Source organism: Urocitellus parryii, chromosome 10 (genome assembly GCF_045843805.1).
Source record: "Urocitellus parryii isolate mUroPar1 chromosome 10, mUroPar1.hap1, whole genome shotgun sequence".
NCBI classification, from domain to species: Eukaryota; Metazoa; Chordata; class Mammalia; order Rodentia; family Sciuridae; genus Urocitellus; species Urocitellus parryii.
In genome coordinates, this window is record NC_135540.1 from 116,455,470 (window position 1) to 116,474,453 (window position 18,984).

General features: G+C 41.8%; 1 protein-coding gene across 1 annotated transcript in view; it reads right to left on the reverse strand.

Moving 5' to 3' along the window:
- Pgcka1 (PDCD10 and GCKIII kinases associated 1) overlaps window positions 1-17,893 on the reverse strand; it is a 95,477-nt gene extending 77,584 nt beyond the window's left edge. Inside the window, exon 1 of the mRNA XM_026387303.2 lies at window positions 17,811-17,893. The gene's annotated coding sequence lies outside the window, so the exon portion shown is untranslated. The remainder of the gene's footprint in view (window positions 1-17,810) is intronic.
- Between the last annotated feature and the right edge of the window lie 1,091 nt (window positions 17,894-18,984).

The following is an 18,984-nucleotide window of genomic DNA, read 5'->3' on the forward strand; positions in this document are numbered from 1 at the left end:
TTCAGGGAAAGGAAAACGTGGTGATGTCTGTCACTGACAGTAACAGAAAGGAGAGCAAAGCAGTGTGGCTGGAGATGGGGCAGAGATGGATCCAGTTTCAGGTGAGTTGAGTTTGATGGGCTCTGGGGCTATGCGGGTGGATCTGTTCTGCACGTAGCCATTTTCAATGGGTCTACAGGTGTGGGAGAGGCCTGGAGACAGGCATGTGGGTATCAAGTGCCTATGAGCTACCAGGAGTGCTTACACTAGGCAATGCTGGGGGCGGTAGGGTGTGTGTGGGGGGTGGTCCTTAGGGAGCTAGGACAGTGGGAGCACTGTGAGGTGAGTAGCCTACCACATGGGGCACTTCCATGCTTGGGGGTAAAAAATAGCAATGAAGGATTTTGGGTATCTTCTTGGGGGTCCAAAAGACATTTGTATGTACTTGAATTTTTAAAAATTAGTGTTTAATCTATTAAAACCACAAATCCAAAAGGCCTTTTTTTTGTTGTTTTGTTTTGAGTTGAGATCGACTCTAAATTGTATATTCTATCTAAGTGCTCTGAACTCTGTCAATTCTTTTCATGGGGATCCTTCAACTTGGTTAAAGTAACAGACATTTTAAACTCTATAGTTTAAAATGTTATACATTTAATTTTACATACTTCAATTTTGTGACCAATGAACAAACCCTTCTTCAGTACTCATTTATAAAACAAATTAAACTCATAAAGAGTGATCTTTAGTTTTTGAAAACATTTCAACATAGCTTTAAACACACAAAATTATGCTAAAACTCCAGTCTAAAGAAATCCAATGACATATTTTAAATTAGAAACCACAGGGTCAATCATGATAATTATCTTAAATATTACAAATATTTAAAATATTACATACTTTTCTCTAAACTTATCCAAAAGTTTAAATTCTTTGGATTTATTAATCCATCAAATTTATACTTCATTTAAAAATTCCCCAGAATTAAAACTCTATCTTGACAGAATTTTGCTTTTCCAAGAAATTTGGGGTTATATTCTTAGTGCATTTTCATAGTTAGCCTGGATTTGGGATTTAATTTTCCCTATGGAAAATTGCATTAATAGGGACCCCATACCTTAAAAAGGTTTCGGTTTTCTCATCTATGTCCCCAAGATTCAAATGACCTGATTCTTAAGTAAATTTTGATTCCACAACTTTCTATAAGTTGCCTTGCCAGTTGACCCACATCAATAAATCCAGTCATGGTTAATCCCACCCTGAATCCTCTGCGCACCCTTCTGTGGGGTCAGAGCCAAAACTCATAGATATATATGCTCATGATCCTGTATTAGATTCTATATCATGGAAGCCTCAGGGTCAGATGTGATAACAGGAGATGGAGTAATAGGGACTGGTCCTCAAAATAGAAGATCCAGGAGTGAGAAATATAGCAGCATAATAGAAGTCAAAGGAAAGACAGGATTTCAAAGTGCAAAGCAGCATCCACATTGTTGGTTGGAAAGGTTAACAAGGACTTTTATAAGGTGAAGTACAACCACTAGATTTGGTCAGTTAAATTTTCATGTCACGACGTGGACAGAAACTGAACAGCTGTGTATTGAGAGTAAACTGGTAGTGTAGACTTGGGCATCACAGCAATGATTCAAGAACTCTGTAAGACTGTTTAGTTCCCCTCACCCCATTTGGTACCAGGGATGAATGCTGGGGCATTTAGGTACTGAGCCACATCCTTAGTCCTTTTGATTTTTTTATTTTGAGACAGGGTCTTTGGGTTGCTTAGGGCCTCGTTAAATTGCTGAGGCTGGCTTTGAATTCCTGCTTCTCCTGCCTCAGCCTCCTGAGCCGCTGGAATTACAGGCATGCACAACCAGGCCTGGCCTGTTTAATTTTAAATAAGGGAGGTATGGGGGAAGTTGGGGAGGGGGAGGAGATATGAGGTGGTAGCCAAAAGGCTCAAAGATAGAGACATTTACTTTGTATTTTATTTAGATTTAAGTGTGTTTACTAAGGGTTGACTGCCCACTCCCCCTCCCCCCCCCCTTTTTTTAAATTTAAATTACGAGTTTACAGATTCAGGATAAAGACAGAAGTAATTGGTGAAGCATTATCCCAGAAGATGATAGTAACAGAGATTCAGGTGAAAAGGCTGACCTTGAATGGGAAAAGGAGCATCTAATCCTTGGGGGACAGAGGGAATGAAGAAGGGATCGCTACAGATGCAGGTGGGTTAGAGGAGGCTGGAGGGCTGGCCACGCTGAGGGAGGAGATCCCCGGGCCAGGACAGGGTCTCCTGAAATGGCTCACTGTGAGCCATCGGGCAGCTTCCCAGAAAGTCAGCAGTTCATGTTAATCACAGATCAGAGAGGAAATCCTAGCCCCTTCTATTCAACTCTGATTCTCCATTAAGCCGAGACTAGAGGTTAGGGCAGGCGCAAGAGCAGGTGCTTGCACTTAACATTAGAAGCCAGGCTTCTGGGCCCCCATGATCCTACCCACAACCTTTAATCACATAACTCTGTTTCTCATTTCCTCCACCTCTTTCTCTGACCAACTTTTCTTCCTTGTTCTGGTTTCAGTACCTTCGCAGATAATCCTCCCCTCTTCTCCCTTCCTTCCTTGTTTACAGGGGGTTCCTAAAGGCTGTCATGACCCCTTTGATCTTCCCTCTGTAGCACCACAATTTAAATTCCACTTTTTGCTTAGGGTTTATTGTTGTTCTTTCTGAGTGGATATAGCCATTTGAGGGAGGACCAAGCCTCTGTTCACTACTGTATCCTGACCTCACAGAGGTCAATGCCTACAATATGTATGCTAAGTATGATAAGTGGATTTATATACCGTTAAACCACAAGAAGCAGGAGGCTAAAGTCTGAAGCTGTCTTTGTACTTTGAGTTCCACCATCCAAACTGCAACCTAACATAGTATGAAAACAAATTCAACTTACAAGTATAGAGTTCCTGTAACAAATAGCTGAGTTTCAGCCAATCACAGGCAGCCACTAATCAGACCATGCCCAAATAAGGCAAACAAGAGGCGGTAACTATTCATGTTACTTCTGTGCTTTCCTTCTCTTTGGCCTATGAAACCTTCCCAGTTGGCTGAGGAGCAGAGCTCTCTGATCTTTCTGTTTCATCGTGCATCCAGACTGACGACTTGTTCTTTGCTCCAATAAACTCTGTTATATTTATTTTATCTAAAGTTTTTCCTTTAAAAATACCAAGTACATGGTGTGGAAGAATAGCATTTAGGAATTTCATGTGCAAATTAAAGTTCTGTATTTAGAGGGAGGGAGGGCCACTATGGAGTTTTAGGAAGGCTGATGCACTTTCTCTGTAATTTATGGGAAATACAGGAAATGCTCAATACCTATCTGTTGAGTGAATGAGAATTTTCAGACAAATAAAACTTTAATTCTTTTAAGGAAAAAAAGACATACTTTGCCTCTGATCTACTCAAAAAAATTTAGAGTCATTCATTATCTACACATTTTTTAAAAAAAAAAATCCTACTTCAACAAATTAAGATTTTTAAAAACAGTGCTATTTGCAGTTAACAGTAGGGTTCTTTAAAACTTTGATAACTGATTTATAATAAAAGCACTGGTCACATAACCAAGGTAGTTTCTGAGATATTATATAACTAGAAAACCCAATGTTTGATTCCTGAAGCTTCACAGTTACGGATTTTTCTAGAGAATCATCTCTTAGACCTGATTGTCGTATATAGAACGAACCACCATTTTTTTGGAGCAGAAACTCAAGCATTTGCAAATATTTAAAAAGAAAAGCCCTTACCAATGAATTGCCTGCCACTTTTTCACAGGGAAGTTAATTTTCGAACACATGCATGAAGACTAGTACCATAAGGTAGGCAAATATTTTTCCGTGTGCCACCCAAAGCAAACAAATGAAAATAGAAACTTCAAGGACAATTATAAAAATATTTTCAAATTTAAAGAGACAGCAGCACCCTCTTAACCTTTGTTTCCCTCTAAACACTCATCAAAGCGACTCATTTCTTAATCAGTCTCAACTGAGAATTTCTAGCAGGAAAGCATTTCTTTCCTTTTGATGATGAAGTAACTTTTTTTTTTCTTTCATGTCTTTACTCTCTCAACACATTATGAATCAGAAAAATGGAAGATACTCATATGTTTATTAATTATGGATATTAAGAAACACACAAGTTCACTTGGTCTAGCCCTTACTTACACCTACAGACAACTTATAACTCTTGCATGGGAATTTTAATTTGTAATAGAAGTTATTATCTCTGTTAACTATCAAAATGTCCCAATGTTTAGGGAATAATGCAGACAAATAATGTCCCAATGTTTAGGGAATAATACATACAAACTCCCAAAATGACATAAAAATGCTTGGCCGTATCTGTTCAAGAAAGGATATGATCATCAGGTAGTGCATCCATGCTCAGACAAGGAAAGGTCAAGCTAGAGGGAACATTAGTCCTTGAGTTTCAGAGCAGATTAATTCAAATAGTCCATACTGTTGCTCATCTAACATGCTTTGTGCATTATTACAAAAATTCAGTAATTACACCAAGATTACCATCAGTCTGACACATTACTGCTCTATCCGAGCATAGCTGGAAAGAACAGTGAGAAACAGAACCTCTTCCTGGTACTTCTTGAAGGTACAGACACATACAGGGTCTAGGTCTGGTTTATCCAGAGATAATACTCTCCAGGGTGCGTTGTTGTTGTGATCTTGGAACTCCATACTGCTGTCTTGTAATTTTCTGCTCTAAGGTCTGTTGAGTTGTGGTTCAACCACTTTCCTTCCTGTTTCATTTGCAAGGAAGTTCTGTGGGCTGTTCTCTTACACACTCACCCCTTGCCCATACTCAGGCCCTCAAATGAGCTTAGTGTTCAAGAAGTTTGTTTGGAATGAAATTTCTGCATTTGTGAAACGAACAATGTGAGCATGGTGAAAAGCAGACTTGAAATTGACTGAGGGAAAAGTATATTAAAATGAGTTTGCTTAATATAATTTAAGGGCATATGACACTTATGATACCTATTTTTGTCTTTTCCCAATTTTAAGATGAAATAAATGTATAAATACATTATATGGATACCTTAAATATTTAAAGCTTCATCAACCCACACAAGATTAGCAACAGGAAAAGAAAAGCTGGTTTGAAAGAGTTTAAAATAAGACACACACACACACACACACACACGCATGCATGCACGCACGCACGCAGGTGGGTATACAGAGTCTAAAAATGGAAATGTTTAGGATATGGAAAATGTTCAGTTGAAGTAAATTAATAAAACACTGGAAACAAGCTCACCAAATTTGCAAAATGGGAGGCAGAGAGAGGAGTAGTTTCCAAAAGACAGCAGCTCATTTAGGTGATAAACACCAGATGCCAAGTGGAGCTCAGCAGAAACAAAAGTGTTCTGATTAGCTTCAGGGAAGAGGGAGAAAAGAATCGGGCACTAGAGGTGAGAGAGCAAACACAGCCCTTAACAGACTGCATGACTCCCCAGGACAAGGCAAGGTAGCCTAGATCCTCAGTTCTATCAGGGCAGGAGCTTTATGTCAGTGAACAGTGATCCACGCTGAAGTGTCCGTTTGGCCGAGCCCCACATGGGATTGATGATCTGAAACTGCTCTGGGACCACCACCAGGCCAGGTTGGCTGCATTAGCAGTCCCTGAAACCTGCCGTGCACAGGAGCTGAGAGAGTCCGACCACTGTGGGAAATCATCAAGTGTGTCTTGAATAGGGGTGCCATTTCCTTTGGGAAGCTTGGAGTATTGGTACAGTGCTGCAGTGAGAAGGGGACCAATGTGACACTCTGACACTCCATTAGATCCTAAGTTCAAGTTCATTTCTCTGGTCTGACCAATTAGGTGAGTGCCTCAAAAAAAAAAAATATATATATATATACATATACATATGTGTATATATGTGTATATATGTGTGTGTATATATGTATATTTGTAGATACATACATGCATATATGTGTATATACATATATATGTACACATACACACAAGTATGTGTGTGTGTGTGTGTATATATATATATATATATATATATATAGAGAGAGAGAGAGAGAGAGAGAGAGAGAGAGAGAGAGAGAGAATGCATGTACACATGAGTGCCAGCACTCACAAGAGCTCCATGCAAGTGCAAGGCAAGTGTGGAAGTCTTTTTCCCCCTAAATTTTAGTCTTGCCTCTTGAATCTCAAGTCTATCTGCAGTCTATTGTTTTAGTGAGTTTTAAGTGTGATATTGGTACTTTGAACACATCATTTCCTTCAGGAGGAAGAAAGATTTGTCTATTTACTTGATAGTCCAATAAAACCAAGTTATTCAGAGAGACAGGGAGTGCCAGAGGGGACCTAGCTTGTTGTAGTAGAAAGAATTCTCCAAGTTAGCACATCCCTGGATTCTGTCTTGCCTCTTAGAGTTACATGACTTGGGTTATATCACTTTTATGGGCCTCACTTTTCCCATCTTTGAAGTGAGGACATTGAATTAAATAATCTCTAAGGCCCTCTTTAGAATTCACATTCTGGGATGACTGTGGTCTGTGTCAAGAAGAGTGAGTGAGGAGCTCAAGCAGTAACGCACTCGCCTGGCATGCGTGGGGTGCTGGGTTCGATCCTCCGCACCACATAAAAATAAAATAAAGATGTTGAGTCCAGGGTGGGGGGAAGAAGAGCGAGTGATCATTTTAGGATAGAGGGATCAGAAGTTTTCATGGTAGAAGTACAATAGCTGGCTCATTTTCTGATAAGTCTGTTTTTTTCCTGATTACAAAAGAACAGATGAGAGTTGCAGAGTCCAGTGTACAGAAACGTCAAATGGAGATTGCAAATGTCCCTGTGATCTCTATTCCTGTCTGCTTGACATTCATTTTTCCAAATATTTTCTGTGAAGTGCTAATTATAATCATTACTCTTTTATTAAGACGAAACGTCATGTTTTTCTCTAACAAATTTTTGAAAACTTAAGACTATATTCTGGACATTTTTCTATTATGTCATTATATGTACATCTCATTTTTTAATCAGTGTGGAACACCACATTGTTTCTCTAAATTATATTCGACCAATGCATATTGAAGACATACGACACTTTTCCACTTTTTGTTTTTGATTGTAACAACACTGCAACCAAACTCCTTGCCTACCCAGGTCCTAAAATTTAATCTTTTTACACCTCCTTCACCTTTTGTTTCTGATCAATAACCAGGTCCTGGTGGCCTCACATAATATCTCAAGAACCCATCTGCTTGTGGCCATCTGACTACCTCTATTCAAGTGGAAAGTCGGACCTTCTTGTTCAGGAGGCCCTTCCCAGACCCCCCTCTCCCAGGACCTGCCTTCTCCTTTCCTGTGCTGCAGGCAGAGACACATATCTTATCACTTCCCCAGGTGAAAACCCTCAGTAGCTTCTCACTGTTCTTACGGGAAAGACCACACTGACCATCAAGTTGTATTGCCCATCATGTGCTGCCCCTCACAGTATGGGACTTTCCTCCCTGTGGGCCATGTTGGAATGTGGAGCTACGTGTTTGCCCTGTCATGGATCCATACCTGTCTCCCCGGGAGAGCGTGTCCAGGCCCACATTGTGCCCCAGCTGGCACAGTGCTTGGGTTCCACAGACACTTGTTTAATAAAAACAAAAACAAAAACATTTAAACTGCATTCTACCTGCATAGTAAAAACAAACAAAACAAAAACATTTTATGGCACTAGTTTACCAAGTGGAATGGGCCCTGCACGGTAAGAACACTTCACAATATTTTTTTCTTTAATGCAGCTAAACTCATGAAATGAAGGATGAGAAATATGTAAAACACCAAAAATGAGGTTGCTATCCTCCAGGGAAATGAGGACCAAGAAATGAGAGCTCTCATTTCTCCATATGCTATAGTTTCCCTCAGTCTTATCACTTACAGCATGATCGATTCAGAATCAAGTTCTGCTTTCTCAAAGAGCTCCACTTTTACTTTGTTTCCTCACACTAAGGTCTTGGCACTTCACAATTCCGTGCAAACATTGAATTGTTATTACATGCGACCCCACAGTTCTTTACTCGCTTGAAATGTGGTTATATATAAGAAGCATTTAAAACTATTCTTGGGCAGGCAATGAAGTGGACAATTTCATGATAAGGAAATATGTCTAGTTAGAAACTTAGGGAAAGCCCCACGTGTTCAAGCTTGAAAGCTTCTGTTGTTTCATGTGGCTTTATCGTGGGTAAAGGTGAGGTGAGCAGAGAGAGACCAGGGGGGCTTGACACCTCCTCATTCTCTCCTTCCCTCCTGGACCCCATGAAACCGCTTTGGTCCAGACTTGTCATTTCACATTCTAGAAAACTGGAGACTACAGAGGCTGGGAATCACATTTATTAAACATTTACCACATGTAGAATATTCTAGGTAGACATACCTTAGGGGAAGTAGCTAGTGTCCCGGTGCTACTGATAAGGAGACTGAAACCCAAGGAGGTTAGGAGAAATTCCTGAGATGGTGGGGACAGGATTCAAACCTGAGGATAGCCCAGCCCTTATTCCAGTCTCTTCTGGGACAGGCCTGACTCCGAGTGAGTCATGCAAGAAATGTGGTCCACCCAGTGGCTTAGCAATCAGAAAAAATACCACCCCTACCCTCCATTTCTTTTCAGAGGGTTCACATAGAGGAAGCAGACGCCAAGCACCTACACACAGGAGTGGGTAAAGGGATTTAGTGGGAACAAACATGCTGCTCACGATGATCTGAGTTTGGGGGGATGATCCTGATGACTTCTGACTTTCAGGTGTGGGTATATTCAGGTGTCACAGCTGCCTTTGGGGACCCCAGAAACTGCTCTAGAGTTAAGTTCTCCAGTTTCTGTTTCTTTGCTTATCCTGCTTTTAACTTGTGTAGTTCACTTAAAGGATGACTGCTTGTTAAAGGGTGCAATTTTAGTAATTTTACTTTCCAAAGCTACTGTAGCATTTAAAAAAAATTACATAAAAGTAATACTCCTTTTGCCCCATTAAATCCTTGAATAGAGGCAGGGTATTTAAAAACAAGCCTCTAGCTCTCTCTAAGCCAGTGAGGTGTGACTTTGGTCTACCTTTCTATTTTCAGGTGCACCGCCCCAGAGCCACAGCTTAACTCTGGGTTTTGGCACCAGGAAACACTGGCCTGTTCCTTTGCAGTTAGCAAGTCTGGCATCCGTAGCAGGGCTTGATCTCCTCCTAAGCATGGGATCAGTCTCTGCCCCAGTGGTCTGGGGTTGGGCTCTGCCCGGGGCTGTAGTGTATCCCAGAAGCTTATATTATATCCAGTCCTGGAACACTTGGCTTTCTTCACCAAAACCAAATCCCAGTGATGATCATAAAACTTGCCCCGTCAAGTTTAAAGGAGAATGTAGATAAATTGTAAACCAAATCTCGACTGTCTATCCAATTATCTCTGTTTTATGATTCTCTATAGAAATGACTGTATTATTAAATGCATCTGTGACATGCCAGGTGGCTAGCAAACCAGGACTCAAGTCCAGGTCGTATGATGCTGGGCTCTCTCAACTTCTCCACACTGCTTGCCTGTGGCCTGCTAACACTCAGAGAAAGGAACTGCTTTGAAGTAGTTTAAGTCAAAGAAAAGAACTGAGGCATTGGAGACCTGGGTCTAGCCCTGGGCCTCCTTCCATCCTGTGGGGTGTCCTTCAACAGGGTCCTTCTTCTCTCCAGGCCTTGGTTTTCTTATCCATGAAATGAGGGTTGGAGTCCAGGAAGATTCCTTTAGAGTCATGATTCTACCATCCCCAGACATTTGTAAACCTCAGCTTATCTAGTTAAGAAACAAGCTCAAAAAATAGATTTGAACAAAGCCAAATTCTTTTCATCACTCAAAGGAAAGGATATATAAAAGCTCACATCATTTGAAGTGTAGGGTGCGATCTGTTGCCCCTGGGATCAACATGTGGATTCAATAAAATAAGAAAATCTGGTGGAGGAGGAAGTCAGTTTTTCATGAGGCATTTTCAAGTTTCCATGAAATAATACTGCAAAATTGCCAATATAATCTTTCCAGCATCTTTCTGAGTTTGGTACAGTGTCTATGACGACAAAAACAAAAACAAACAAACAAAAAAAAAAAACCACACCAAAAACTGATCAGTTAGCTATATTCCTCCAAAGACCAAACAGAAAGTCTACAGAGTGCTTTAGTGGACACAGTCAGGACTGGGCTTGGAGTCAGTAGAACTGAGATCAAACATGACTGTGTCACATCAAAGTCTCAGTGTCCTTAACTATGAAAGGGGCATAAGTCCTACTTACACAGATCATGCAGGGTAGTTGGGTAGATCTAATAAACTAAGAAGTACACAAAGAATTGTTTTATTATAATGATTATATACCATTAAAAAAACTTTCCCACTGGAAATCTGTATGTAGCAAAATGAAATTAAACCTCTATCTCTCATCCTGCACAAAAATCAACTCAAAGTAGATCAAGGACTTAGGCACTAGAACAGAGACCCTGAACCTAATAGAAGAAAAAAATAAGCCTAAATCCCCACCAGGTCAGCTTAGGAACTGACTTCCTTAACAAGACTCCTAAAGCGCAAGTAGTAAAATCAAGCATCAATAAATGGGATGATGGAATCAAACTAAAAAGCTTTTTCACAGCAAAGGAAACAATTGATAATGTAAAGAGAAAGCCTACAGAATAGGAGAAGATCTTTATCACACGTACCTCAGATAAAACACTCATCTCCAGGATATATAAAGAACTCAAAAAACTCAACACCAAAACAAAACAAAGCAAAACAAAGTCAATAAATGGGCTAAGGAACTCAACAGACACTTCACAGAAGAAATACAATTGAGCAACAAATATATGAAAAAATGTTCAGCATTTCTAGCAATTAGAGAAATGCAAATCAAAACTACCCTGAGATTCCATCTCATTCCAGTCAGAATGGCAATCATCAAGAATACAAACAAATGCTGGCGAGTATGTGGAGAAAAAGTTATATATTGCTGGTGGGACTACAAATTAGTGCAACCATTCTGGAAAGCCGAATGGAGATTCCTCAGAAAACTTGGAAGGGAACTACCATTTGACCCAGCTATCCCACTCCTAGGTTTATATCCAAAGAACTTAAAATCAGCATATCACGTGACACAGCTATATCAATGTTTACAGAAGCTCAATTCACAATGAATAAACTGTGGAATCAACCTAGATGCCCTCTAACAGATGAATGGTTAAAGTAATTATGGTATATATACACAGTGGAGTATTACTCAATCTTAAAGAAGAATGAAATTATGGCATTTGCTGGTAAATGGATGGAGCTGGAGAATATCATGCTAAGCAAAATAAGCCAATCCCAAAGAACCAAATGTTGAATGTTTTCTCTGATTTGTGGATGCTAATTCACAACAGGTGGGGGGCTACAGAAGAATACAGGTACTTAGGATTAGACAGGGGAGTGAAAAGACGGGAGAGGTATGGGAATAAGAATGGTAGTAGTAGAATGAATTGAACATTATTACCCTATGTGCATGTATGATAACATAATCTGTGTAACTACATCATGTACAACCAGAAGAATGAGACGTTATACTCCATTTATATATGATGTGTCCATTTATATATGATGTATTCTACTGTCATGTATAACTAATTAGAACAAAAAAAGACAGTATTTTACATAGACACGCAGACTTGGAATAGTAATATTGGAATTACCTCTTCCCAATAGCTGAAAATTGCTACAATTTAAATAATGGGAGCAGTTGCCTCAAAACAATAAAGCTACCACTACAAAAGGCATCTTTTCTCAGCAGTAAAGAAAGCAAACTTACCCGACCTGAAGGCTGGGAAACACAACTCAGAACCTGGCAGTCCAGGGTCATCTTCTCCTCCTTCCCTGGATCTTTCCTTAGAATCCAATCTGGCATCAAGCTGGTTGGATGTGCTTTGAGATGCCTCCCTGATTAGACCTTTCTCCTCCATCCCTACCTGAGTTCTCCTCAGGGCACTCCTGGATGAGTGGCTATCATAAGTTCATCATGATAAACTCATCATAAACCTCACACCTGGGGTCCTTGTGGCCAGTGCCTATTCTCTCCAGGCCATCTTCAAGGCTGCCCATTCACCTTCCTCAAGAACAGTCTTCATTGGGTTCCCTAGAATTCTGTCCATCTCACATCCCTTCCTACTCTGTGAAGCCCTCCACTTGTCCTTATACCTGTGGAACTAAGTCCAGCCTCTGCTCTTGCCAGTCTCCACACCTAGAAAGCATTTCCACCCTCCTTTGCCTATGTTAATGCAAATCATCTCCAAGTTCCCTTTAGCACAGGGCTTCTCAGAGGTGCTCATGCATCATCTGGGAGATGAGGTCCTGTTAAAACACATTCTGATGCAGTAGATGGCAGGCAGAATCAAGAGAGCATTTTAAGCTGGGCATGGTGGCATACGCCTGTAATCCCAGCAGTTTGGGAGGCTGAGGCAGAAGGATCATGAGTTCAAATCCAGCTTCAGCAACTTACCAAGGCCCCAAGCAAGACTCTGTCTCTAAATAAAATATAAAAAAGGGGCTGGGATGTGGCTCAGGGGTTAAGTGTCCCTGGGTTCAATCCCCAGTACTAAGAAAAGAAAGACAACATTCCAACAAGTTCCCTGGTGATCACGCTGCTGCTGGTTCATGGACCCCACTTTGAATAGCAAAGTCTTTTGGCTTAGTAGGGGGGAAAGGGGGGGACACAGCCATGGGTTTGAACGCTATCTTTGTCAAGTGCTATATGTTAGGAAATAACTTCCCTTGTAGAGTTGGGAATATTATTACTTTACATAAATGATGTGAGGAGATTTTGAGATATTAATAAATACTATTCTCTTCAAATCTTTCTCTTGGCTGTCATAAACTCATCATGCTAAGCTTCTCCCATAATCCAGCCAACCCCTTTCTCCTTACCCTGAATCTTATTGCTTCAATAATTTTTGCACATGGACATAAAGTGAATCATATATTCTTTGAAGGGGCAGTCATGTCTGATTTTATTTTTTCACACATAAGTTTAAAAAGTATTCTCAAAGTTTTTATTTTTCATGCACAGCTCTGAGCTGAGTGATACTTGGCAATGATGCCACCTTTCACTGTGGCATGATGCAGAGAGGCAGGGTTGCACTGAGGTTCTGATATGGTCTTTGGAGTCTGAGATCCAAGGCTGGTTCCATCCCTCATGGTGGCATCCCCTGCCTAACCCAGACTAACATGCCTGGGTCTGTTTCCTCACCTGTAAATAGGAATTCTGCCTTAACTTCTAGTGCTGTGAGAACTAAGTTAGATGAGTTATGTAGAGTGCTGGGCCGATATGGTAGATTTTGAAAATGATTCTCCACTTCTCTCTGACTCCATGGCATTCTCTAATGTGACTATGGAGCCCTGCCCATCAAAAGGTGGGGTCTAGTTCTCCATCCCTTAAACCTGAGTTGGCCTCCTGACTTGCTTTTAAAGTAGTTGAGGCCTCAAGGGACCTTGTTCCCACTCTCCCTCTTGCAACCATGCAGAACCAACCTGTGAACAGGCCCTGGCTAGCCTGTGAATGATGAGACACAGGCTCAGCAGCTCCCTGGGTGACTCAGCTGATGGTGGGCCAGTACTCAGAGGACAAGATCATTAGACTTGCCCAGCTGGGTCCAGACCAAACTGATGATCCACAGACTCACAAGCTAAATAAATGGTAGTTGTTTTAAGCCATTATGTTTGGGATGGTTTATTTTGCATAGCAACAGATAACTGATCCTGTGTGTGTGTGTGTGTGCGAGTGCGCGCGTGCACACGTGTGCATACACACTCATATACATATATAGGCAATTTCACAATGAACAGTGGCTATTATATTTGGGGAAAGGGTACTTAATTGAAAATGGATTTCTCCATACAACTAAAATTTAGGCTTTAGTGAGTAGTAGGAAGATGACTGAACTATGAATTGGGACTGTTGCAGTCTGGACCTTGTAACTTTTCCAGTGGGCATCTGTATGAACTTAGAGAAATCACTGAACCTCTTTGAGCCAGTTTCCTCATCTATAAACTACAGTGTCATACCAAGTGACTATTAAGTTTCTTTTCAGCTAGAGAAAGGAATGAGGGTTCATTTTTTTTCCAGAACACATATTTAACAAATCTGAACCACATTTAACATTTTTCTGTAGAAAAGGTTTTAATCACAGACACCTTCGCTGTCTTGTCTTTGTTGTTGAGCAGTGGGTTGTGACTACATACTGCTTGTGCTAGTCACAGATTGAATCTATAACATGGACCTCCTAGTGGTGGACCAGGAACCCATGCAGCTAGGCTCATTAAGAAAGGGACATGCAATCATATCATATAAGTTCTCCTGGGAATCTAGTATGTGACTCTTAACAATAATTTGCAGGTGTAGGTCAACTTCTTCTATTCATTTTTAGGCTGCAGTAAATGTTTTAGAGAACTGCAGTTGTTGGCAACTGACCATCAAAAAGAAGGGACACTATTGTACAGCTATAAAGAATCAGATCTTTGTATGTCTTGCAAACGAATGACCAGGATAGGTACTCAATTATCAAACTTGGGGAAGGAATTACCATCAAAATTTTAGAAAATTCAAATTCTTATTTATCAAATTCTTCGTTTATCATAAATTTTGTTTTGTGCTGTGATGGAAAAAAGCTATGGGGAGAGGCAGAGTAACTATAATCAGCAGAAGAACATTGCACTGAAATGTGGCTTATGTTTATCCACCTTGAATAAAATGTCCGGTCCTTCTGAAATGTCATGTGAATTAATATTAAAAAAAATTGGATTGGTTAAAAGTTTCTTGCAGTTAAAATTGTAAAGAGCATTTGTTCCCTAAATTTTTTTTTTTTTTTTAATAATTGACTCACTTCTCTCTCCCCCCCATCATGTGGATTTTTGCAGCATCTGCCTTTGGCATTATTTGTATCTCCCTCCTCTCATTCTTATCACAGCAGCCGAGTGAACTTTCTAGAATAGAGATCCGCTCTGCTTCAAACCCTTCAATGGTGTAAGATTCCTGAAGATAGGGGCTGTGTCCACACTTCTGCCAACTGCCTGTTGTCTCTGCGTCTACACACATGCTGTCTCCAGAGCCAGACCAGGGATTCATTCAATTCTGGAGAGTCACTTGCACACCTAATAGAACAGAGCTCACTGCTTGTGGTAAAGTGTGAGGCATGATTATCCCTTTTCTTTTATGTTAATAAACACTCATTGCAACTCGGGAGCATGTTTCTTAGGTGCCTCACATCACTCTGAGTCTGTATTTTGAGTTATTTTAATTATCTGCGTCACAGCACATGTTCATCATCTCAGTGTTTTAAGTATGTTTTAGGAGAGGATCATTTTGATGGTCTACAACCCTGGAAATTCTAATCTCTGTGGGATGAGGATATTCACAGGTGAAAAGGGTATGAGTAAATGGAAGATGTTAGCATTCAGCTTACCCTCTTAAACAGCATTCAGGAATAACTAGAGCAAGAAAGGTTACAAGTTGGATGGGTCAGTGGTTAAGAGCAGGTATTCTAGAAAGAACACAACCGGAGGACCTCGCTGACCTGCAGACAGGTAAAGGCTCTGTGCCTGCCCTCCTCCTAGGATGGATCAATCAATTCTTCCCAATACTTCTTTTCTGGACACCTAGGAAATCTATATGTAAACAGCTAATCTGTGTAACGATCAAAAGAAGAAGAAGACAGCAAGAAGTAGGTACCATTTCACCAAGATCCCCTAAAAACCCAAGATTCAGGGTTATTGGAAAAGGTATGTAACTAGGAGAATCTGAAGCAGTCCAGGGAGAGGAAACAAGCTCTTAGAAGGTTAGTATTAAATTATTAGAATCTGGAGTTCTTTGCAAGAAGTGAACTCCTCAGGCACCAGGGCAGGGCAGTTCCAGGAGCAAAGCAGATAGCACCTGCTCTGCCCTTCCCTGGCCTGGCACTGGATTCTGGCCAGAGGTTAGCAAAGTGTTTTCCAGACTCAAGAAAGGTGCAGGGTGGGAATTCCAGAGAATCATTCTATTTTCCTAAATATGTGTTTAGTTGACAAGCAAGTTTTTGTTGTTTTAAATTCCAGATTTGCAAAAGGTCTTTGGAACACAGTTAAGGTTGGTCATATTTGTCTTTAGACATCATTAAATAGCTAAATCTTTAGAACTACTGATAATGAGGGCTAGGTTGAGGTATGAGACAGACATTTATTTCATGCTTACAGATTAAATAAAGGAGCAAGATCAGAGGATGATGAGCAAGGATAGAGTGGGCAAGGACGAGAAATAAATCACACTTCCCCTTCCTGTGTCAGTGTTTGCTCCAATACCCTCAGTGGCCAGTGCAGCTTGGTATTAACTGACTTTTCACACTTCAGAGAAACAGAAATAACCTGGGATCGCTGCAACTTTATTTTTTTCAGTGCTGTGGATTAAACCCAGGGCCTTATGCATGCTAGCCAAGGGCTCTGCTACTGAGCTACATCCTCAGCCCTCTAATTTTACAACCTCAAATTATTGTTTCACTCATCCATCTCAGGACAGGGACTTTACTACAGACGGTGTTCCATGGACACTGGCATTTTGATTGAGAAGCTTTAACTGTTAGTAAAAAAAAAATCCTTTTCATAGTATTAACTAGAAGATTAAATAGGAGAAAAACTCAGCAAATACAGAATGCATTAGCTTTAAAAACAGCAATCACTTCTACTTCTAATTCTACTTTTGATTGTTTCTCTTCTCAGTAATTACTCCTCACAATAAATTGGTCACCCAGGATATCCACAAGCAATAGTGAGAAGCACCATCAATTACTCTCTCCCATAAATGTGTCAGGAGGGAAATAAATACCCTATTTAATGATCTTACCTCCTCATGGAACATTGACTCCCTCTAGATGGGGTAAATATCTATATCGGACGGAAAACAGAAGGTACTAAGTCACCAAAAGGAGTTTTTGTTTTGATTTTAATGATAATTACGGTGCTGGGGGCGCGGGTTGCACATTGATCTCCCTCCTATTATACGAAAAATTCTTCCGCTGTCATTTTGTGAAAATCTCACCTCATCCAGGCGGCCAAGGTCAAAAGGACCCAAGTGATTCACCTGGGCGACACTTACCTAGTTATTAAATATTTAGCAGTTTGTGACCGTTTAACCGTTTGCACCTGTCACCCTCACTGCACTAGGTGTTCCTCGTAGCGTCGCATCCTCTTCCCTCAACCCCCTGCTCACCCACAACGGACGCCAGCACCCCAAGGCGGGGCAAATCCTGGGACCCAAGGACATTTCAAAGAAACGGTGGTGGCGGTCAAATCCCATTTCCGTTTTATTAAAAAACACTCAGATGCTTAATCATGGGGCGGGGGAAGGGGCCGTAGAAATAAGGGGAAATCTCTTGCAGTTTTCCCGAGCTAAGTTCTCAGGCATTGTTTGAAAGTTCATTAACTAGGGATTTAATTTTAAAAGTTTCCTACAGCCATTTAGATGCTGAGCTTTACAAACATCTTGCTCTTTAGTTTGGGGAATTTGTAAAAGTCCTCGCGTCCCGGGTTTTGCCGCTCTCTCCGCGCCTTTGTTAAATTACCTGATTCCACCCCCCACCCCAAGTCTTCAAAATGCAAATATCCTCAAGCTCCCTCCTCCCCGCCCACCCCCAGGGCCAAAAGAAATCAAGAATAAGTAGGACCCTCGCGAGAAGTCGGGGCCCCCCTGCCCCAAAGCCCATTCCGCAGGAGTGAAGCACTAGCGCTCGCACGGCGGCGCCCGACGCGCTGGAGGGCGACTGTCCCTACCTGGGGCCGGGCGGCTGCGGCTGCTCTGGGGTCGTGGCGCCCATGGCTTCGCTGGCCTTGGGTGGCCGCGCTGGGAAAACGCGAGCGGCTCAGCGGCGACCGGAGCCCGCGGCGCCCGAGCTGCGGACCGGGCACGGTCATTGGGCCGGCGCGTCACGTGGCCCGGCCCGGGGCGAACCTCCGCGGTACGCGTAACCCTTTACCTGCGCGCCTCTTGCCGCGAGCTCTCGGGGGACCGCGGCGCCACCGCTGGAGCCGGACGCCGGACCTCCCCGGAGCCGGGGTTGGTCATCCCGGGGCAAAGGAGCCGCAAATGCAGGAGCTGGGTCTCAGTGCCGACACCCAGCTTCTGTGCCAGCTGTGGCCGTCCTGGGAAACTTTTTGGTGTCTACTTTTTATCGTGCTGTTCGGAGAAGGGAGCTCTCCCCATGATTGGGGACTTAAGTGGCGGGTTGGGGATAGATAAATGCACCTCCTGGCAAATAAATTTGTACCCTTGACCTTCGTGTATTTGGAGTTTTTCGGTTTCCTTCTCAGTTTGGCATCAGCTATTTAATCCTGTGCGCACACTTATCCATCGCCTGCCTTTTTGGCTAGATGACCTGAGAAACAGAGAAGACCCTAACAGGATCTTTTCCAGGGAAGCTGCACACACTCGCCTGCCCCCTCAAAGTTCACAGTGGGAGCTCAGTGAACCCAAGGTTCTCCGCCCTCTACTACTACGACTTCTTTTGGTTGATGCGTGTGTCGGGGGGCGGGTACTAGGATAATTCTTTGCAACACGCCATCCATCTAATGAGCTCTCGAAGTTGTTAACAGTCCCTGTATCTACGGTGGTGGGTGGAGAACTAATTGCGTTTTCCGAAAATTCTTTCCACCTGCCCTCCAAAGCGATCATGGGGCTTGCCAGGAAAATGTATTAAGCAATTGCGCCATCTAGCTTACTTCCTTCTCTCTTCCCTTCAATCTATTCAGGGAGAGAGGATAAAACCAGATGTTGGAGAAGGAACTGGGCAAAATCCTATTTAGAGATGCACTTACTGCCCTTAGTTTTCTAATCTGCCTGCTTTAGTGGTTCCAGCTGCATTCACGCCCATAGGAAGAATGCGAACCTGGTGCTGCAACGGAAGACAATTCCCTAAAGCCGTTTTGTAAATACTGTTTAAAACCTCCT